The following is a 23,624-nucleotide window of genomic DNA, read 5'->3' as shown; positions in this document are numbered from 1 at the left end:
ACCCGTGGTCCTGCGTCTTCTGGCTGCGACGGGGGTTCTGCGCACGCTGCGGGGCCGCAGCTGCCGGGCGGCGGGCGCCCGAGGGGCCGGGAGGCGAGCCGGGGCCCCCAGGCGGGTGTGGGCACCGTGTCCACAGCCAGCGTCCCCGAGGCCGCGCTCGGGCCATGATGACCGGTGAAGCTGCGCTGCGACAGCGCGGCCGACTTCTTACCGCGCTGTGAGGACCTGTGCGTGCTGCAGGACTCGGTGCCTCCGCCCGCCTTGCGCGCTTTCCTGCAGGAGGGCCTGCTGGACTTAACGCCGACCGCCTCCGCGGGGTGGAATGGGCGCCGCTCCTGAGCACCCTCTGCCCCTGATCTGTATCCTGAGCTTCTTCCAGTCACGGCTTGGTGAGACAGGTTTGTAGTTCCCGCTTCCAGGGGCTCTCGTGTGGGCGCTGCGAAGTGGGGTTTTAGATGGTGCAAGGTGGAGGGTGGGCACTAGAACCGGTGCCCAGTGCCCAGGTGTGAGTGCACTAGATGGGGCGTGCGGCCTAGGACTCCTGCCAGCTCAGTGACCCCGGCCGAGTGCCTTAACGCTTCTAGGTCTCAGTGTTCTCATCTGGAGCATGGGCTTAACAGGACCCACTCTCTGGCGGTTACAAGGACTCACTCTGTTAATGCTTGTAGACTCTACAGTGTAGAACACTTAGCAGAGTTTGGAGCATCTTTAATTGTTCCATAGATGTTACCTGGTCTGTTGAATGACTTTGCCTGGTACAGACCAAAGCGATTAGGAAATTGATATATCCCAGTTTCATTTCCTTTCCATTAAAACAGGGTTCAGGAAAAAAAAAATCTTTTTTTCAATAGTCATATCATGTAGTGGAAAGAGCACCAGTGTGAAGGCAGCTTAGGGTTTGAATTCCAGGGCTTATGCTCTCTGTGGCCTGCGCAGGTTACTTTTGAACTGCAATCCCCACACTTGTAAAATGACATTAAAAACCACTCTTTCTGTGGGTTCTTAGAATTAATTAAGCACGTTATATGTGTAAAAAGTATCCTGGCACTTGAATGAGTTGTCAGAACCAAGGGCTGCTGGAGACGATGCTTCTGCCCTAGGTAAGCTCCCCTTCTACTGGGTGGCAAGTAAACACAAGCACAGTAGTCAGTGCTCTGGAAGAAGTGAGTTCTGGTGCTGCAGAGCACAGAATCTTTTTTTTTTTTTAATTTAATTTTTATTTTATATTGGAGTATGGTTGATTTACAATATTGTGTTAGTTTTAGGTGTACAGCAAAATTATTCAGTTATACATATATCCATTCTTTTTCAGATTCTTTTCCCGTGCAGGTTATTACAGGATATGGAGTAGAGTTCCCTGTGCTATGCAGTAGGTCCTTGTTGATTACCTGTTTTATATATAGCCGTGTGTATATGTTAATCCCAAACTCCTAATTTATCCCTCCCCTCCACCTTTCCCCTTTGCAGAGCACAGAGTCTTGGAAGGGAAAGTTCAGGGCAGGCTTCTTGGAGGAGGTGCCATCCTTTCTAAGGATAGTAGAACCCTCCTGGGGTGGCAGGAGGGAGCAGTGTGTCAAAGTTTGAGAAATATAAGAAAATATGGCAAAACTAATGTACAGGACTGGACCTCAGGGTTTGGGAAAGAAATGAGAGTTGATACTGGAAACCTAGTGGGGCCCAACAGAAAGGGGCCTTGTTTGTCCTGTCAGAAGTTTGGATGTTTATCCTGAAGGCTGTGGGAAACCCTAAAGAACAGTGAGATGGACTTCTGGTTTAGAAGCTCACTCGGACCTCCATGTGGAAGGCAGTTGATTGGGTGCAGGGTGAATTTTAATCTAAAGGTCCCACTTAAGTTATAAAAGGTTGGACTGGATTTTGGAGATCCGAGAGGGAATGGGTGGGGCCTGGTGACCAGTTAGAAAAGGGAGGGCAGCAAGCGTGGGTGACAGTTTACAGCTGCATCTTTTTGGGAGATACAGAGCACAGTTGGAAGGGATTGGGGGTGGGGAGAGGATCTTACTTCATCTTCAGTGCTTTCGAGGGGCCTGGTAGACGGGTCTGGGCCCAAGGTTCAGATCTGGGCTTTTTGGGAGGACAGGTGTTTGAAGGCATGGGAGAGACTTAGGTTACCCACAAGACGATACAAAGAATCATATGTCTGAGAGTTTTTTAAGTGAGTATATTTGAGGATGTTTATAAGCTGAGAGAAAGTAGCCAGCAGAGGAAGGGTGTGAAGATTTAGGAGAGGAAATGATTGTTCATTTGTTTTCAAAAAGCTGAATACTTATCGTGTGCCTGGCCCTTTTCTAGGATCTGGAGTTCACACCATGTGTTATCTCTTCTGCAAGGACAGTTCAACTCATCCCCTGGTGAAGAGAAGTCAGATTATTCTTTGCATCCCATTCAGGTGTAAGAACTGTTCTGTACCTCTGAAGGGACTTTACTTAACCAGAGTAATAAGTTAGAAATCAAAAGAAATGAGAGCTGGAAGGGACCTGAGAGGCCACGGTACTTAGTTTTGCCTAATATTTGACGTTGAATGTAAGAAAAGTTTATTGCAGAGCCCATTCTCTTCAGAGTTCCTTCACTGAACTTTCTTTATGTTTTTCATCCAGTGGGTCTAGCTTGTAGATTTTGGCCTCCTCCTAAATTTGCTTCTTCATCCATATTATATTACAGTTTGCCCGGACTATGGCAGAAGCTCCTGGGTGGTTTTGCGGCCCCTGGGCTCATCAGTTCCTCTAAATTCATCTGCCTACTCGGGTTGAGTGATCTTCTAACATAAAAAGATACGCTTAAAATAATGCTGCTAGGGCTTCCCTGGTGGCGCAGTGGTTGAGAATCTGCCTGCCAATGCAGGGGACACGGGTTCGAGCCCTGGTCTGGGAAGATCCCACATGCCGCGGAGCAACTGGGCCCGTGAGGCACAACTACTGAGCCTGAGCGTCTGGAGCCTGTGCTCCGCAACAAGAGAGGCCACGATAGTGAGAGGCCCGCGCACCGCGATGAAGAGTGGCCCCCACTTGCCACAACTAGAGAAAGCCCTCGCACAGAAATGAAGACCCAACACAGCCAAAAATAAAAATAATAAATAAATAATAAATTTAAAAAAAAAAAAAAATAATGCTGCTAATGGCTTGCCCACACAGAGTTAGTGCATACTAGCCGCCCAACGTGTGCTCTGCACAGAGGCGTGTAGTCTGAACTGTGCTCGGCCAAGCCTCATGGGGCTCTTTGACCCTGAGGAAGGGGATCTTTTTGTGATCACTCCCTTTATCTAATCGTCCTTCAGCAGTGGGGTGCCTTTTTCTAATCAGCGGAGGCACCCTTACTCAGCCAGTGGTAGCCCCAGGCCTCATCACCTGTGGGATACAAGCCAGGCTCTCTCCCAGGCTTGCTTCGGCCAGCATCTCTATTTTCATTTCTGTCTCTTCTCCCACTTGGCCCCCTGGCCTTTAGTCATCCCCACCTGCAGTATTTAAAGTGCCCAGCAGGTGTCGGGCTTGAGCGTCTTTGCACAGGTGCTCCCTGTGCAGTTAATGCACCTCCTACTCCAACTCTGCATACTCTCATCTTTTCTAGATTCTACTTCAGGGTTATCATGAAGCCGTCACTTAGATATAACTTTTTGCCTCCATAGGAACCTCTGTGCACAAAGGTTATGGTTCTTTATCTCATGTGATTGAAATTTTGAGTTTATACATCTCCCTCCTTAATGAAGGCTTTAAGGGCAGGAGTCGTTTCTAATCCTTAGCACAGAGCAGATGCTTTTTTTTTTTTATTTGGATGCTTTTTAGTGATGATAAAATATATGGTTTAAGTCACTCATTTTACAATAATTTTGGTTTAGGTTGTGACAGAAATAAAGTTTACAGAAGTCGTGTTCCTGCGATAAGAAATAAAGATGTGACCTTGCAGTTGTGTAAAGCTCTTAAATGCTGTGTAAGTGTGTCAGGCGCGCTAAGGAAACTGGAGCTAAATGGGCTAGTTCTTAGAGAGAGCCACTTAACTATGTTAACAAAGGTAAGCCTTCATTGTGTCCTGCCAACGTTTGATAGATAGTTGCTTTTGGAGCAGACTAAAGCAATAAAATTTTAAACTTGTTCTCCCCATTAAAGGGATTGAATAAATCAGCCACTTTGGTGCACCTGTGTCTTGCGAATTGTCCACTTGGAGATGGAGGTTTAGAAAGTGAGTTTCAGTCTTGGTTAAGTCTCTTCTCATCAGACTGGTCTCGTGATTTCCTACACACCATGTTACTTCCTGTCTACCTTTTCTTGGTGTTGTTCATGCCTGGGTTGTCTCCTGTGCCTGCTCAAACCTTGGTCCATTCTCATTTGTACCGTGGAAGTTTGTCATGCTGGATACTGTCAGAACTAATTTTACTTAAGTTTGTGTTAAGCCACAAACCACACATTTTGTATATTTTCTGTTTTTTTGTGTTTGTCTATATTTTAATGTTTCTCTTCAAGAAATATTATGGGAAGGGAAATAGCAAGATGTAAAGAGCAAAAAAGTCATCATTCTCTTTAAATTGTTAGAACATGTATCTGCAATCATAATTATAACGCACTGTGGTATGTGTTAAAATAGGAAATATATGTCACGTCCCGTAAGAGCAGCAAACTCAGTGGTGTTAGTGGGGGTGTGTCATGGAAGTAATCACAAAGCAGGTGACTGTTAGTTGGGGTCCTGAAACATTAGTGTGTGTTCCCTGTGTCCAGTAGTGGTCTGGAGGGGTAAGGAAGCCTGCCTTTCAATTTGAGGGAGCAGAGGGTTTGAGGTCCTCTCTCTTCTATTGCTCTAGTATACTGCATAGCACCTAATAAAATACTGGGTTTATAGTTGACATTTAAATCACTGATTGATCATCAAGATTGGGAAGTATCCTTGGAAATGAAAATAGGAAGAGTCTTAAGATTTTTAGGTTTTTCTTTTTTTTCCTATGTCTCAAAAGGTATGTAGTATTTTACTGAGTGGTTGGGAATAAAGTTTGCAGTATTCAGTGTATTCAATTTTAGTATCTAAATAGAATTAAACTGCTGCTGTAAACTGGAATAACACTTTGTTACTGACAAGTTTTCGAATGCATCTGTTCGTCAATTACCTGTTTGGGAAGATTGTAGTTAATGATTTTAAGAATGTGGCTATAAACCTCCAATTGACTCAAGAAAAGCAAGTAAGTCAAGATTGACAAATGTATAGACTCTTCATCTTATTGTGTGTGTGGGTTTTTTTTTTTCCTTTTAGTTATTTTTCAAGGTGTAAAGAACTCTACCACTCTTAAGACAGTAAACTTCTCGGGGTGTAATCTGACATGGCAGGGAGCAGATCACATGGCCAAGATCTTAAAGGTGATTTTTTTATGTTTGAAGTTTCATGAAAACATACGTGATTGAAGCACATAATATATTGATATAGATGGCAGTTAATTTTTGTCTTTTGATACGTGTGAGTGCAGCTTTCGTTTTGTTGAAAGAATGTGACCAGTTTTCAGTTTGGGATTCTGCCATTTAGTAAAGATAGTCCACTTAATTTTAGAAATAAGAGATTTAATATATAATAATATTTTAATGTATTTTTAGTTACTGAAAACATTGATTGTGATACTGTGAAAAAACGATGCCATTATAGTCTTCAAGACTTAAATGAATCAAGTATTTACTAGCTGCTGTAGTTTATAAATTAATAAAAATCACTACATCAGCAATTTGTAAATACAGTTTTTAAAATAATGCCTTAACAACTTTACAGTGGTTATAATTACTGTATTTAGGCCTAAAGTTATTTACTAATTTGACATGAAGCCTTCTGAAGAGTTTGATGGTGCAGATCAAGGGTAGGTAAACTATGGCTGGTGGGCCAGATCCAGCCCGTCGCCTGGTAAAGAAAGTTTTTTTGGAACATAGTCGCACCCATTGTTTACATGATAGCTATGGCTACTTTTAGCCTACGCCAGTGGGGTTGAGTAGTTGCAACAGAAACTGTATAGCCCACAAAGCTGGAAATGTTTAAATTTAGATTTTAAAAATTGAAAAATTCTTTGAGCCTATACAGGGCAAGTCCATTGATCCCTGGGGTTGAAAACAGTCAAGAACTTGGGTGCCTAAGCCAAATGGCCTAGGTTCAAATTCCCTTTCTCCCATTTCATAGCAAGTGACCATGGACAAATCACTTAACCTCTGTGCCTCATTATGAGGTTTAAATGAACTAATTTGTATAAATAGTGCCTGGCATATACTAAGCACTGTGTAAGTGATTGCTGTTATTTCTGCTTGGAGCTTTTATAAGTTATTGTTAATAGAAAAATGACACTAGTGATTTTCGTTTTAGCGTGTCAAAGGCACTTTGAGTCTTTTATTTTTTCAAGAATGTAATAAGACTTTTTTCATTTAAAGTCAGTGTTCCCTATTACCAAACTTTATTTTATGAATATGAAGAATTGAATGTCTTTAAGACAATACTTGTGGTTAAATGTCATACCATCATTTTCCCAAGGCGCATCCAACTGGCTGTGCATAGTCCAGACCTCTAAAGTTGGTGTGCATACCCTAGGGAGCATGTGAGATCCATTTTGTAAATATAGTTTTAAAAATAATGCCTGGGACTTCCCTGGCGGTCCAGCAGTTAAGGCTCTGTGCTCCCAATGCAGGGGGCCTGGGTTCAATCCCTGCTCAAGGAACTAGATCCCACGTGCCTGTCGTAACTAAGAGCCCACATGCCACAACTAAAATATCCGGCATGCTGCAACTAAAGACCCGGCACAGCCAAACAAACAAACAAACAAATAAATAAATATTTTTTAAAAATAAATAAAATAATGCCTTAGGAGTTAGGAAAAGAACATATTAGAACCTGTTTAGCTTTGTATCACTTAAACACCATCTGTGTAGTTTATAATGTACATACATTATATGTATAGAACTTCGTGTATATAATTTGTTAAAAAATAAGATGCATATTAAAAAGTTTTCTTATGGGTTGCCCAGTCAGGTGTTTGGAGACCATTGGAGGACAGAATGATGACATTTAGAGCCTCAGCAATGATAGAATTTAGAACCAATTCCCTGACTTAGAAGATAAGGAAAAGAATTCATAGACTGTAATTGAGTTGTCCAACTTTACTTAACTGTTCAAAAGCAGGTCATCCAGTGGCTGGAATCTAATCACTGACCAACTAGAATCTGGGTCACTGGACTCGTAAAGCAGCAGTGACTGTTTAATTTCTCAGGTTGATTCTCCTGGCATATATGCTTGATATGTGTGTGTGTAAATCTCTGACATAATAAGCCATACTCAGTAGGCACACCCTGTTTCCTTCTTCAAGCATCTTAATTTCATCCCATTAAATCTTTGAAGTATTAGACTACCAGGAGGCATGAAGAAACCTGGGCTGAGAGTCTTCACTCCAGGAGACCTGATCTTGACTGTATGCCTGGTTTGAGGCACATCACTCTGAACTGCAACACGTTCATTGGTGACCTGGGTGCAAGTACTTTGGCAGAATCTCTTAGTGAGGATTTGTGGCTTAGAGGTAAATTTAAAATTGAAAATATTGAATTTTTAATATGATATATGCTTAGCTTTTGGCATGATACTGTTATGATAGGATTTTTTTAAAGCTTCATTTTACTGATAACTTTTATTTTACTTTTGATCTGTCTCTAAGAGTTGCATATATTCTTTATAGAAAATACAGAGTAACAAGAGAACAATTACCTATAATCTTAATACTCAGACATAATTATTGTTCATTTTGGTGCATATACTTTCAGTCTTTTATTTTTCTATAGATATATTTGTACACTTAGTGATTACAAAAATAGAATTGTAGTATACTTGCTATTTCATATTCCTGCTTTTTTCACTTAATGATGTATCATGTAGTATTCCATCGTATTGATGTCCCATAGTTTAATCAATTCTTTGCAATTAGATTTACACAGTTTACTTTTCCCTGTCAGAAACAATGTGAATACGTTGTATATACGTCTCTGTGTCCACTGGGATTACTTCTGTAGAATAAGGTCCTAGAAGTGGAATGACTAAGTGTGACATATTTTTAAGACTTTTCTTTTTTTTTTTTTTTTATACTGCAGGTTCTTAATTAGTCATCAGTTTTATACACATCAGTGTATACATGTCAATCCCAATCGCCCAATTCAGCACACCACCATCCCCATTCCACCGTGGTTTTCCCTCCTTGGTGTCCATACGTTTGTTCTCTACATCTGTGTCTCAACTTCTGCCCTGCAAACCGGTTCATCTGTACCATTTTTCTAGGTTCCACATACATGCATGAATATACGATATTTGTTTTTCTCTTTCTGACTTACTTCACTCTGTATGACAGTCTCTAGATCCATCCACGTCTCAACAAATGACTCAATTTTTTCCTTTTTATGGCTGAGTAATATTCCATTGTATATATGTACCACAACTTCTTTATCCATTCGTCTGTCGATGGGCATTTAGGTTGCTTCCATGCCCTGGCTCTTGTAAATAGCGCTGCAGTGAACATTGGGGTGCATGTGTCTTTTTGAATTATGGTTTTCTCTGGATATATGCCCAGTAGTGGGATTGCTGGGTCATATGGTAATTCTATTTTTAGTTTTTTAAAGAACCTCCATACTGTTCTCCATAGTGGCTGTATCAATTTACATTCCCACATGACTGTTTTTCTTAAGCAGCTTTAATTGTGAGAAGTAAAGAGCACTGGAATTAGTCAGATGGATCTGGATTCAAGTTCCAGTTCTGCCACTTACCACTCTGTATCAGGACTCTCCAGAGAAACAGAACCAATAGGAGATAGATATAGATATAAATATAGATATGATTATAGATTAGATAGACGAGAGATAATAGATAGATAGATAGATGATAGATAGATAGATAGATAGATATTGCTTTAAGGAATTGATTCACACAACTTGGGGTTTGCAAGTCCAAGTCCAGGCCGGCAGGCTGCAAATTCATGTAGAAGTGGATGCTGCCATTTTGGGGCAGAATTTTTTCTTCTTCAGGAAACTTCTGTTTTTGCTCAGAGGGCTTTCAACTGATGAGATGAAGGGACTCTCCTTTACTAAAAGCCAACTGAATATAGATATTAACCACATCTACAAAATACCTTCACAGCCACACCTAGATTAGCATTAGGTTAACTGGACACTGTGGCCCAGCCAAGTTGACACATAAGACTAAGCATCACATCATCTATGTGACCTGTGGCAAGTACTCAGCTTCTTTGGGTGTCAGTTTCCTCATCTGTAAAATACTGTAAAAATTGCTCCCCAAAGAATTTGCCTTAGGACTCTTTTAATGAAAGTAACAGAAATCCATTTAGAACTCAAATTAAATAAGGAATTTACTGGCTCATAAATGAAAACTCTGTCTTTGGTCATGGTAAGATTCTAGGTCTCAAATGACATCATTAAGGCTTAGGTTATGTTCCCATTTCGGCCCTGCTTTTCTCTGTTGGCATCATTCCAGAAAAACAAAACAAAACAACCCACAAAACCCAGAATTGTCTCTCAGTGGCTTGATTGGGTAACTTGTCCACACCTGAATAATCATGAGGTCAGGAATGGAATATGCTGACTGGCCAGGCCAGGGTTACATGGCCATCCCCAGAGCCATGGTCCACCCTACCCAATCCATACAGACAGAAAGTGAGGAAGGGTGAATTCCCCCAAAGGAAACCAGGGTGTTGTTACGATAAGAAAGGGAAACAGATGCTGAGCAGGAAAAACAATTCCACTAGAGTTCATCATTTGTCTACCCAGCACTCTACACGTCTTTCCTCCCAAGTAGTAATTTGAAAAATGCTCCCCCTTATACCACTAGACACCAACTCATTCACTTCTGCCCAAAGGAAGATGGTCCAAAGCCATCTACTTCTGGGTTTAGCCCCAGGTCAGGGCTCTCTGAGTGATGTGTGCGCCCTTTGGTCAGGTCCAGGTGTGAGTCTTCATGGTCCCACAACCTGTAGCTAAATAATAAATGTCATCAACCCTGTGTGCCTCGTGTGTCACAATGATCCGAAAGTCATCGGATAACTGCAACTGAAAATCCTCATTGATGATGTGTGACCCCACTGTGGTCACTGGTCCATACACTATATCCCACCTTGCAGTTCGGGAATGTGACGTCATCCCTTCCTGGGGAATGGAGTACATTCCTCAACAAGCCCCCAGTCACACCCCCTGGAAAGCTATCCCTTGTCAACTCTGCTCCTTGACCTCATCTGGGAAGGGCATCAGAGGACTTTTCCTTCCTGGGGTCTGTGCACATTAAAAGCTCATTTGCCACTTGTACGGCGGGACAGGGATGGAGGTGGGGCCGGGGAATTTAGAATTGGCCTAGGGCTTCAGCAATCACAAGCCTTTATTTTTTCTGGACTTGAAATTTCTCCAGCAAAGCAACATTCTGGAAACTTCAAAAGGGCTTTTACCCTTTCCCTTCCCTTCCTGAACACTTCAGTGCTGAAGCCATTAGAGGTAGACCCATTGCAGTGGCTCAGAGAAAGGTGTCTGAGCCCCAGCAGTTGTGAGGAAGGCATTCCTGGGAAGAAGCAGCCAGAAGTAGGGAATCAGCCTTCGAATGAAGAACGTATGGGTGAGGTGCGCGGGATGGAGGACAGCCTGGCCTGGGGAATCCGAGCACCAGTGGCACGCAAAGGGCATCCACCCCAGGTCGAGGGGGTGACCTGACACAGTGTGAGAGCAGAAGTCAGATGGAGAAGTAGGGTCGCTGCTGCTTGGGGGAAGTGGCTTGGCCTGGGGTGTCAGAGCCTAAGTGAGGTCAAGGGCATCTGGCAAAGGAATGGGCCAGTACAGGGTATCAGAGCTTGTGCCGAGTGAAGAGGGTGTGGTGGGGAGCAGCCTGGCCTGGTGTGGGACGTTAACATTCCAGGCAGGATGGGGAGGATGTCCACATGGGGAGGTGGCGCTGGAGAATTGAGAGGAAGGCATCTGTGTGCGTGTGTGTACGTGCGCGTGCATGTGTGTCCACTGAGAAGGCCTGGGAACAACAGCACCCCTTGCCTACAGACCTTGGAACCAGGGTTCCTTGGAGAAATGGCTGCTTCCCATTCTCAGGTGGAGAAAGTACAAGATGATCCTGGAACGTTTTTTTCCAGAAAGCAATGAAGTACTCAAAAAATGATGGGATCTTGTAAAAAATGATACAGAAGCTAGCTTGAATCCGCTCCCAGACAATGGAGCATCAGAATAAATAATGAGAGCAACAATTTGCTGAAAAAAAAAAAAAAAGAAAACCGTTAGTCTACATAGATACAGATAAAGGATAAACCTATAGAAAGTTTGATGGGGCATGGTATATTTACAAATTTTTAAAGTACCTGTCCACATATTAAGCCCTCAATTAATGATATTTACCACAAGAATGAACAGAGGCTTATCAATTACAAAGGGGAGAAGAGGAACTTTGCGGTGGAGAAGGCTGGCAGACACCCTCTTAATCCAGTGATCATAGTGGATACCATCAGATACAGGAGAATGGAAATTGTGTGTCACCTTATAGTGTGCAACGAGAAAACCAATTACCACCTCGGTGATGTTCCTGTCAGAGGGACTGCCTGAATTTAATTGTGAGAAAATTTCAGACAAACTAAAATCAGGAGACATTCTTCAAGAGAAATGGACTGTACCCTTCAAAAATGAAAGATCGGACTTCCCTGGTGGTGCAGTGGTTAAGAATCCACCTGCCAATGCAGGGGACATGGGTTCGAGCCCTGGTCCGGGAAGATCCCACGTGCCGCAGAGCAGTTAAGCCCATGCGCCACAACTACTGAGCCTGCACTCTAAAGCCCGCAAGCCACAACTACTGAGCCTGCGTGCTGCAACTACTGAAGCCCGTGTGCCTAGAGCCTGTGCTCCGCAACAAGAGAAGCCACCGCAATGAGAAGCCCGCGCACCGCAACAAAGACTAGCCCCCGCTCATCGCAACTAGAGAAAGCCTACGTACAGCAACGAAGTCCCAACGCAGCCATAAATAAATACATAAATTTATATTAAAAAAAAAAGTCAAGATCATGGCAAACAATAAAGATTGAATATTCCAGATTGAAAGAGACTAGGGAAGCAGGAAACTAAATGAGATGTGTGTTTCTGGAGTGAATGGTAGACACACCAAAATTATTATTATTTTTTGCTATAAAGATCATTATTGAAACAACTGGGAAAATTTGAATAAAGACTGCAGATTAAATAGTAGTATAAACATTCATTTCTTGATTTCTGTTTTGATTGTGGTAAAGTAAGGGAGGGAAAGTCCTTGATTGTAAGAAATAGTAAAATATGTGCAGATAATGGGGCATGGGTCAGAAACTTATCTTCAAATGGTACAGTAAAAAGAAAGTTCTTTGTAACTTCTATGCAAGTTTGTGATTATGATTGGGAGAATCTGCAGCCATTTTTTTGTGGCCATTTTTTTCAATCAAATAAAATATCATGGCTGTTTTTTTTTTTTTCAGTGTACCACAATGTCCAAAATAGAACTCTTATTTCCTTAGATATGCTCCCTCCTATCTCAGAAAATGGCACCAAACATCCACCCTCTTGCTTAAGGCAAAAGCCTAGGAGTCATCCTGATTCCTCTCTTTCTCTCCACCAGCAAGTCCTAGCAAGTCCACCTCCGGAGCAGATGTTAAACCCGTGCACTTTCCATTACTACTACCACCTCTCTAATACAAGCCACCACGTCTGTGGGTCTGTGAAGGAGGTGTTCATAGAGAGGTCAATGGGAGGCTATTACCTTTGTGTATTCTACAGCCAAGTGTCTGGCAATCGGCTTGAGGCTGTGGTTGATCAGAAGGACACCGACGGTCAGCTGGACTTGAGTGCAGGAGAGCAAAGACGTGATGAACTCGCCCAGCCTCTCTGCATTTGTCTGTCCATCCCTTCAGCTGACGGCAAAAAGTCCTCAATAAAGCAATGAGCACTGCATCACTTCTGCCTTCAAATCTCATACAAGTTCTTCTTTTGGCCAACTCTAATTGGAACTATACATAGAAGGGAGTTCTGGGAAACAGTAGCCAAGTGGACAGAAAGCATTTCCATCACAACATTCTCTGACCATCCAATCTAAAGTTCTCACCTGGTCCTACTCTGTCACATCACCCCATTATAATTCTCTGGGTGGCATGTATTGCCAGCTGCTGTTGTCTAATTTGTTTATTGTGGAGTTCCCCACTAGAAAGTTAGCTCAGGAGAGCATGGATCTTATCTGTCCTGGTGCCTACTTGATATCCAGGGCCTAGAACAGAGTAGCACATGGAGTTGAATAAATGTCCCTCACTACCTTGCCTTCGACAATTCCTTATTTTTGGATCTGTTCCAACACCCTACTTCCACATGCTGATTTCTTTTATTAAATAGGAATTAATAGAATTCTTTTGGTTTAGAGTAAAAAGAATGTTTACTTAGACTTAAATAAAGGGGAATATATTGGTTCGTGGAATGGAAAAGTCCAGGACTTTTTCAGGTACGGCTGGATCCAGGGTGCTCCCATGTCACTGAGATTTGCTCTGCTTCTTATGCTTTGGTTTCCACCTCGGGCAAGCTTTCCCCTCAGGTGGCACCTTTTCTCATGGGTTCAGTGAGAATAGAGTTTCTTTTTGCCAGTAGTTTCAATGAAAGTTCTGAGAGCAGAAGGGGACTCCTCCCTCTGACCCCTGCCCCCATCCCAAAAAAGGTGCCGTTGAGAGAAGGAAGGAAAATGAAAGCCAGCTGGGCAGATACATTTGTTCACTACAGATTTGTTGTGAGGGTCAAGAGATGATATTTTAAAGTTTATGACATATAGTAAGCCCTCAGTTACGATGGCTACTACAACAATAATATTGTCATGTAATTATTGCTGCGTGAAAGAATGTTGTACACTTCAGGGTACCAAACCAATGTTGGATGTCATTACCTTCTTCGGAGTTCGTGGGTTTAGACAGTTCAAGAGGGAGGAGAGGAGAAGGGCTCCTTTCCCATGCCCCAGGGGAGGTGGGGTTTTCTGTCTGGGCAGCGGGGTTGGAGGGAAGTCTGGTCCTCCTGTGGTTCTCAGGATGGCCACTTGGTGGCAGCCTTAGCCCATACTGCTCCCATCCCAGCACCGTCCCAGTTTGACTAGCCTGCTCATCTGGGCTTTCCCAGGAACCTCAGGGTCCCCAGCCCTTCTCAGACCTGCTGCTTGAGACTCTCCCTTGTGCTGGAGATGAGGGCCACGTGTACACAGATGCGATGCACACAAAGGATCTCCACAGTTCCTTGGTGTGTCGGGGTTGCAGTGTGAGGGCAGGGAAGCTTTGGGAGTTGGGGGCATCTCCACCAGGAGTTTGCAGGACTGCCAAGAGGCTGGGTGTGTATTTGGTGAATAGCCTGGGTAGGGGACTCCAGTGGACATTTATCATGTTCAGGTTGCCAAGCACTTGTGAAGCATCCTTGCTCTATTGGAGGAAGGTCTAGCCTTCTGAGTCCTAACCCCCCCCCCCAAAAGTTGAAGCCTGAGAACTCATCCCCCAGGCTTCTTTGTCGCTACCAACTGGTCCTAGGTGAGACCCAGAGCCCTGTGACCAGACTCACGGACGTGAGACCCAGCCTGGAGATGAGAACAGCATGAGGAGAGAAGTTCTGCCATTTTTCTGGCAGAGAGTACAGAGGCGTCAGCTTTCTCTTGGAGGTGGCGGGGGGGGGGGGGGGGGCAGATGGTAGCAGCTGAAGGCCAGGTGCCTGACCTGGATGTGGCATTGCTTAGGGGAGAGTGGGTAGTGGCAGATTTCTCATCAGGCCAGCTCTGCAGTTTCGTTACGGGCATTGCTTTTGGAAGCTTGGTCTAAAGCCCTGTTCTCCAGGCCTCCCACAATGGTGTGAGCCATTCAGTCTCCTTTTGTAAAATCATGTTTGGGGTTAATCCACCAGAATCAGCTTTAGTTGCTTGTAGCTAAGAGCCCAGACTAATGTAGGTGCTAACACTGATTTATCACATGCCAACTGCAAGGCCTCTTTTAAATTTCAAATAGTTCTATGAGGTAGGAATTCTCATTTTATAGATATAAGCAAAACATACTCAGAGAGGTTAAGTGCTTTGCCCATGGTCACACAGCATGGACATACCAGAGCCTCAAGTCCAATGTAAGGTATGTTGGTCTCTGGAGTCCAGATCTTTCCACTGTGCCAGGCTCTTTGCCATCAGGTCAGGGACATTATCGGTACCTCCAGTACCCAGCTCAGTGCCTGACACATAGTAGGTGCTCAATAAATATCCGACCTTAATAAATACTGAACAAATAAGTAAATGAAATGCCACAGTCTTTTTTCTTGGAGTGTGGTCGAGTTTGGAGTGTCTTTGGGGTGGAGACATGTCCCGGTAAAATGTCAGGTGAAACTTGTCTTGGAAAGTCTCAACCCTCCTGAGAGCCCTGTCTCCTCCTGGCTCCAGCCCCTCTGCTCCATCTGGAACTTAACTGTCTATCCCCAAAGGTGAATTTGAACGATGGCTGTGATCACGTTGACAATTTGCTTCCTCCACATTTAGTGGTGGCAGGAGCGCAGAGTCACTGCTATCAAAGGAATTGAGAATTTGAACAGAATCATCTGTGCATCTGATGCATCAATCTCCTTTCCTCGTGCCTGAGGAGTGGCTGCCCAGCCTCTATTAAGGACCTGACTGTCCACTTCTAGGGCTGCTCTGAGACAATAGTGTTCCTCTGGTTTGTAAAGCCAGGTTCCCTATAATTCTGGTTCTGCTTGAGCCCACAAGAGTATCACATGGGACGCCCACTCCACCCCCCTTTCTTTTACTTGTTAGGTTTTTTAAAGAATTTAATTAAAAAATTTTAATTCGGGCTTCCCTGGTGGCGCAGTGGTTGAGAATCTGCCTGCTAATGCAGGGGACACGGGTTCGAGCCCTGGTCTGGGAAGATCCCACATGCCGCGGAGCAACTAGGCCCGTGAGCCACAACTACTGAGCCTGCGCGTCTGGAGCCTGTGCTCCGCAGCAAGAGAGGCCGCGATAGTGAGAGGCCCGCGCACCGCGATGAAGAGTGGCCCCCACTTGCCGCAACTAGAGAGAGCCCTCGCACAGAAACGAAGACCCAACACAGCCAAAAATAAATAAATTAATTAATTAAAAAAAAATTTTAATTCAAGTATAGCTAATTTCCAATGTGGTGTTAGTTTCAAGTGTATAGCGAAGTGATTCAGTTATACACACACACACACGTACACACACACACGTATATTCTTTTTCAGGTTCTTTTCCATTACAGTTTATTACAAGATATTGAGTATAGTTCCCTATGCTATACAGTAGGTACTTGTTTACCTATTTTGCATATAATAGTATGTATATGTTAATCCCAAACTCCTAATTTATCTCTCCCCATGGCAGATATCCCCTTTGGTAACCATAAGTTTGTTTTCTATATCTGTGAGCCTATTTCTGTTTTGTAAATAAGTTCATTTGTATCACTTTTTTAGATTCCACATATAAGAGATATCATATGATATTTGTCTTTCTCTGTCTGACTTACTTCACTCAGTATGATAAGCTCTAGATCCATCCATTTTGTTACAAATGGCATTATTCCATTCTTTTTTATGGCTTAGTAATATTCCATTATATATATATATATGTATATATATATATACCACATCTTCTTTATCCATTCATCTGTTGATGGGCATATAGGTTGCTTCCATGTCCTGGCTATTGTAAATAGTGCTGCAGTGAACATTGGGGTGCATGTATCTTTTCAAATTAGAGTCGTCTGTGGATATATGCCCAGGACCCATTCTCTTTTTTAATTGATAAGCCTTCAGGTGTGTGAAGGCAGCCACTTGAAGTCTCCTGTATTCAGTCCCACGCCCTCCCACTTGCTCTCAGGTTTTCTTCCTCAAGTGAAACATATATACTTCCTCCCCATGCTCCTCCTCAGATGTGGATTTGTGTTCCTTCCCCCTCCAGTGGTTCTGCCCTAGACACACCCCACTGGCCTGTGCTTCTTGGATGTGATGCGGGATCTTGTGGTATGAAAGCTGTACCACAAGTGTGGTCTGCCCAGGGCCGGGTGGAGTGTTGGCTCACGTGTTCCTCGCTCTGGGTACCTTATGACTGGGTTCAAATTCTGGCTCTGCTTTTTACTGGCTGTGTGACTTCGGGCAAGTTAGGAAACCTCTCTGTGCCTCAGTTTCTCCATTTGTAAAATGGGTGTATTACAATAATATCTACTTCATAGAATTATTATAAAGACTAACAGAGTAAATATTTAAGTTAATTAGAACAGCGGCTGACATAGTATTCGAGAAGTGTGAAGCAAAAATAAATACAACAGTCAGTGTCAATATCACAAGTATTATTGAATGTCTACACTGCATCACCTCTCATGCTGACTTTATAGCCAATTAAAAATCCATTGTCTTTTTTTCCTTTTTCTTTCTTTTTCAAAAAACAGGCTCTGCTGCTAAGCCCCATCCTGTCAGCACATGCTTCAGTAGTTGGATTTCAGGGAGTGTACAGGAGTTCACATCTATTCCTCGGACACGACATCATCTTGGTTGCTCCTTGTCTCAAACGGCTGGCTTGCTGGGATGCCAACTCTGCCTTCCAGCGTGTGTGATGAAGTGTGCTGAGCCGTGGGCAGTATCTTGCTGACTCCAGACACCCGACTGTGTCTGCAGCCCTTCCTGTCTGTCCCTGCACTACCACAGAGCCTCCTGAAGAAGCCTTTCCCTGCCCTTAGCTGGACGGGCTGGGCCCTCAGGCCAGGTGCCTGATGTTGAAGCGAGATGGTCCCCAGACACCCGCCTTCCAGCCTTCCTCCACCTGCGGTCTCTGGGCCAGCTACAATGGAATCCCGCCACCCCAGACCTGCAGCCTCAGGATCTGGGATCCAGGAATGTGCAATTTATACAGTGTCTCAGGAGACCCAGAAGGCTGGCCGAGGGGATGATGGAGGAGCTCGACCAAATGTGGCTGCGGATAAGTGCCACCACTGACCTCCCAGCCTGGGCGGGGTGGGGCAGATGTGGCTGCCCGTGGGAGACCCTCTCCTTGTCTCTAAGGACCTGCTTTCTTTCCTCCTGCAGCGTTAGGACACGGAGTATGGCAGGACTTGTGGGCTGGATCCCTGGGCTCCGAAGTGCGGATCCCTGAGAAGTTTCACCCTCTCTCAGCCCAAGAGCTCGTCAGAGCTTCTTCCTCATATTCACTGTCGCGTTTCCAGCAGGCTGCTGATGGCCATCATGACAAGAAGCACTCTAGACAGACAGACCCTGTGGGTTTCCTTGTTCTGGGCTGGGCTTGACAGCCATGCGCCTGGGCTCACCTGCTCAGGAAGAGGCAACCGCACGGTGCTGTCCCCGGCAGGCCAACACACCGACACCTGGACCTGGGGACCGGGAGGCCTCCACAGACCACACCAGCCTGTTCTCCTGCCTTCTGTTTGCTCTTCCCAGCCTCCCAGCCCGGAGATTTTCCCCTTAGAGAAAACTCCACAGAAGGAGGTTCCCTGGGCTAGCTTGGTCAGTTCTGCCCATCAGATAACCATGGGTTTGAGTAACAGGATGGGGTCGATCCAGCTGCAATGTTCTTGCCTTTCATGATCCCCTAACCCGAGTCTTCCCAGCCTGCCTCCATCGTGGAGGGGCTGCTCACTGGCTGGACTTTGTTACCAGCCTGGAGGAAGGTGATCAGGGACTGGGACAGGCAGAGCAGACCCTTTCCAGCCACATGTGAGCCCTGTGACCAGACACTTCCCTGGTCCCTAGGGTGGACTTCTTTAAGACTGAGTGGCACTGCTGTGTGATTCAAGTTCAAAGGCATCTTCCCTGGCCAGGTACAGACCCTGTTTGCACTTATACACACACACACATACACACACAGACACACTCACATAAACACACACACACACACACACATACACATGAACATGGGCAGGTAACCATGGCTGGTGTCCATATAGATATGTTCACTTCATTCATGCATTCATTCACTCCATGATTCATGAAGCAGGCAAATACCAACCTTCTACTTCGTGGCAGGTGCTTTATGAGGCACCAAGATAAAGTAGTGAATAAGATAGACACAGAACCTTGCCTGGAGAAGTTTAGAATCATAGGGAAAGAGAAGCATTAAATTAGACATTAAAAAAAGTGTGGGGTTATGTTAGCTGTGGACACCAGCTAAAGCACGAGAATAGAACCCTGAGGACCTTCTTCAGGGTCAGGTGCAACCCCCTGGGTTGTGAGATCTTGGGGGCATCTGAAAGATCCTGTGTGAGGGGCTGGGTGACAGCAGCTGCTTACAACAGTGAAGAAGCATTTCAATATTTTAACAACCTGATACAACTGTACTTGCGAGTGCCAGCTGTATACTGGCCCTGGAGAGAACATTGAACAGGGGAGTATGCAACCTGGATCAGGTGTCAGGAGATATTTAAGCCGAGACCTGAGGATGAAGTAAGAAAAAAGGATTAGTGGGCACTGCGGGTGCTGGAGAGGATTCCAGAGAAAGTAAGAAACGCTTGGACATGCCAGGACCCGTAAGTGAGAAAGAGCCTGGCATAATTAAGGAAATACAATTTTTTCCACTAACTCTGGCACATGGAGTATGAAGGGAAAATCACTGTGATGGGCTTGGAGAGTAACACGATTAGGGGTCATGTCAGCAACACTGAGAGGGCTGAGGGCTTAGTTTGTTGGAGATTACATTTCTACCACCCCATGGCATGGCAGATTGAAGGAGAAATTAAGTTCAACATTAGAAAAAAAATTTCATTTCATATTCATTCGAGAGTTTGACCCACCACGCAACCCTGCCAGCCGAGAAAGGCTCTGGGTGCATGGAACACGTGCTCCTTCATGTTTTTAGGTCTCTGCTTAATGCCAGATCCTTGGAGAGGTCTTTGCTGATTCCTCCTTATCAAACAGCCATTCCTCCTTCGGGACCTGCTAGCATCCTTTCCTCACTGCATACTTCTCACTGCATATTTCTCACCGCACTCAGCCTGGACTCATGATATATGTTTATTTAGGTGTAAGCTCCATGAGAGGGGGGTCATTGTTTCCCCAGCATCTGGAACAGTCATGGCCTTGGGGCCAGTGCTCAATGATGTTTGTTGAATGGATCTTGAATGGATGAAGAAAGACCCCATGAAAGGCGGAGAGAAGGGCCAGCACCCAGGGATGGAGATAGCCTTTAGGAAGGGGAAATGCTGCTTCCTTATACGGGAGCCAAGAGATGGTGGGGGGGGAGGGGAAGGGGGCAGAGGGGTTGTAGGTTTTGTGTGGGTGCTTGAGGTTGTTCCTTCCTGCCAACTGTACTTTTCCTTTAGAAGAAGGAAGCAAGACCATAAGCTGAGATGGAAGGCATGGCTGAGGGAAGGGTTGGTTTGGGGAAAGTGAAGACGTGTGTAGCCTATGCACGAGTTGTTGAGAAATATCCGTAAGATTGTCAAGCAGTGCTAGTGTCAGAGTCTAGTTGAGAGGGACTTATGTATTGGTACTATTGTGACTGATTACCTGGTTTCTCTCCAAAGGTGGCCAGCTGTCCAGGGGTGAGCAAAGAGGGGGCAGCCAGATGATTTTCCGGGGCTGGAGTTTTACAGGAGAGACGCAAAGTGAGAACATTGAGGCAAAGGAGTGTTGGATTTTTGGGAATGAGTGGTTGACGTGCTGGACCAGGGAATGGAAGCTGGATACGGAGGGAGGGGGAGGGAGAATGTAGCAAGTAGGGAAAAATCTGGGAGTCAGTGAGTAGCAGACTCAACAAGGACAAAGCGCTGGTTTATTGGGAGTAGCTGAGTGAGAGAGCTGGATGGCCACGGCAGTGTTGGAGGGCAGGGAATATGCGTCTGAATGTCTGATTCAGGCTGGATGGCTGAGGTGATGATCAGGTCTGGGGTTTGGTCAAGGGATTAGGTTGTTCAAGGTCGCTGGAGACGAGGCGTTCAAGCTGTGTGTTGGAAGGGTTGTCTGCATAAAGCACTCAAGTCATGTAGGGTGATGGAGGAGCTTCAGGAGAGCGGAAGATCATGAGCAAAAGTCAAGGCTTTGACAGATCAGAGGCATAGTTAGGAGACTGCACATGGCAGGGACAGCCTGGAATCAGATGGAATCAGATGGTCTTTCATCTTGTCAGTGCAAGCTTGTTCCTCCCCCGACCCCCTGTGTAAGTGCCATTGTTCTAAGTGCCAGATAAAGAGTCATTCAGTTTCTTCCTTGACATAGAGCTGCCTCTGAATTTTCTTTTCTGGGTTCCGTGCTTGGTTCTCTCCTCCTCTTCATCTATATTCATTCCTGGGTGACCTCACCAAGTGCCAGGGTTTTAAACCCAAGCTCTGTGCTGCCAGCTCCTACCTGTGTCTCCAGACTCTTGAGCTTCAGTCTATTCAAAATCTTCGCTAGGATGTTCACATGGATCTCAGACTTAAAGTGTCCAGAACCAGAGTCTGCATCCCCAAACTCTGCTTCTTCTTTACTCCTTTTAGAGAGTAAATGGCAATTCCATCTTTTCAATCGTTTTGGCCCCCAAATCTGGAAGTCATCCTTGACGCCACTCTCAAACCCACATCCAATCTATTATCTATTTTTGACGGTTTGATGTTCAGCAGAGCCAGAATCTGGCCACTGTCTGCTTCCACTGGATCCAGCTTGCTCCACACTCTCCATCTTGTCTCATCTACGTTATTGCCTACTAACTGGTACCCTTACTTCCTCTCTTGCCCTGCTCTGGTCTATTCTCTACCCAGCAGCCGGAGTGACAATTTTAAAACTTAAAAGTCATGTCAGTCTTCTGCTAAAAATTTTCCTTTGGCTTTCCATCTTAGTTGAAGAAAAAGCCAAAATTCTAACCATAGTCTACAGACCCTATGTGATCTAGCTGTGGATACCACTGACTTATCTCCTACCTCTTCAGCCTCTGTCCTACACCATCCCTTGCTCTTTGCTCTGGCCACACTGCCCTCCTTGCTCTTTATCAAACACACTAGGCAAGTCCTTACCTCAGGACCTTTGCACTTGCTGTTCTCGCTGCCTGCGATATCTTCGTTCAGATACTTGCATAATTCAGTAGCTCACTTCTTTCAGGTCACTGCCCAATGTCATCATTTCAGAGAAGACTACTCTGACCTCCCCCCTCACCTGGACTTATTGTTGTCCATAGGACTGACCACTCCCTGATTTAGCCACGATAGGCTAAATAACGTTATGGTAACAGATCCCAAGGTGAAGTGGCTTATAACATAAAGGGTTATCCAGTGGTATGCTGAAGCCAGCTTGTACTGGATCAGAAGAACCAATTGTTAAATTTTCAGGAAATTTGTCAGTGTTAAGCACGGTCATTATTAAAAGTTAAATTACATAACCTTCCAATTAACAAACATTGAAAATGAGGGTAGTACGTACTCAAAACACATCAGATCTCCATTGTTTTACAACATTTTACTATTATTATTAAAGTATATGAAGTTTATTATTATTACCCCATATTATTATGACCTCTGTGCTTGAGGTTATCTATGTCTTTTTTATTTGTATTGTGGAAATACTAATATATAATATGTGCTACTGTGCATTTCTACCTAACTCCTCATGCAGTGATGACATGTAGAAATCAGCCATATTGGGAATATTTACATACCCCTGAAATCAGTAAAGCTACAAATCAGGGTTTGATTGTTTTTGTGTCTCTCTGTGTGTGTTTATCTAGACTTAAAAAAGTGATGGGGAAAATACTTATGATGCAGATTAAACTTCAAAGTGTGTCACGTCTACAGCCATTACACTGTGAATAGCAAAAACTGAAGCAGTATTCAAAAACTTACACCTGATTTGGCAAAGAGGTTTCTCACCACTGATGAATGAGTGAAGTTCTGACCCATAGGTCTTCATCGTGTCACTTTCGTCTTACTTATTAACATAAATGAATATATCAGGCAACATTCATGTTGGAAGTACGCTCATCCATCAATTGCAGCCATAGGTTGATTATGGATACAAGACTTCAGCAAAAATGAACCAAAGCATCTGTATCAATTGGGTACATGGCATTTCAGTGTAGAGTAGTTTGTTTTACTATTTGTAAACTGCATTCTTTATATCAGCAAAGTTTCTAATAAACATACACACACACCACACGCACCCCGTACTTACATACCCACCCCTCCCCTCCTGCTTTGGAGAGCTGGTTGTTAAACATTCACTGGGTTGATCCCACATGCACACGCCATGCCCATCATGGGTCCTCTGTTCACACCCCTCACTCTGGGCCCAGGTGATGGCACTTCTACCACGTGCAGTGTTGCTGACTGCTGTGGCAGGGGAAGAGACCCACTGGCTTTCAAAGGCTCCACCTAGAAGGGACATGCACTCCCCTGCTCCTATTTCATTGTGGGAAGCAAGCCACATGGCCACATCTACTGTAAGTGAACAGAGAAGTGTAATCCTGTCACGTGCTGGGAAGGAGGGGGGAGAACTGGAATGCAGGTGAACAGCCCAATGACTCCACAATGTACTAGGTTCTTGTGTAGAATCCTCAGCCCCACACTGAACAAACATTCCACTGGAGAGTGTTCTGTTTACTGCTGTCTCTTGGAGCACCTTGAGACACTCAAGAAA

The 23,624-nt window shown here is 44.6% G+C and overlaps 1 pseudogene; it reads left to right on the top strand.

Moving 5' to 3' along the window:
- The first annotated feature begins 322 nt into the window (after positions 1-322).
- On the top strand, positions 323-20,251 carry LOC132369761 (centrosomal protein of 78 kDa-like; annotated as a pseudogene).
- The last annotated feature ends 3,373 nt before the right edge of the window (positions 20,252-23,624 follow it).

The sequence above is a fragment of the Balaenoptera ricei genome, chromosome 8 (genome assembly GCF_028023285.1).
Source record: "Balaenoptera ricei isolate mBalRic1 chromosome 8, mBalRic1.hap2, whole genome shotgun sequence".
Taxonomy (NCBI): domain Eukaryota; kingdom Metazoa; phylum Chordata; class Mammalia; order Artiodactyla; family Balaenopteridae; genus Balaenoptera; species Balaenoptera ricei.
The sequence above is the reverse complement of the archived record's forward strand: the minus strand, read 5'-3'. Positions and strand labels throughout refer to the sequence as shown.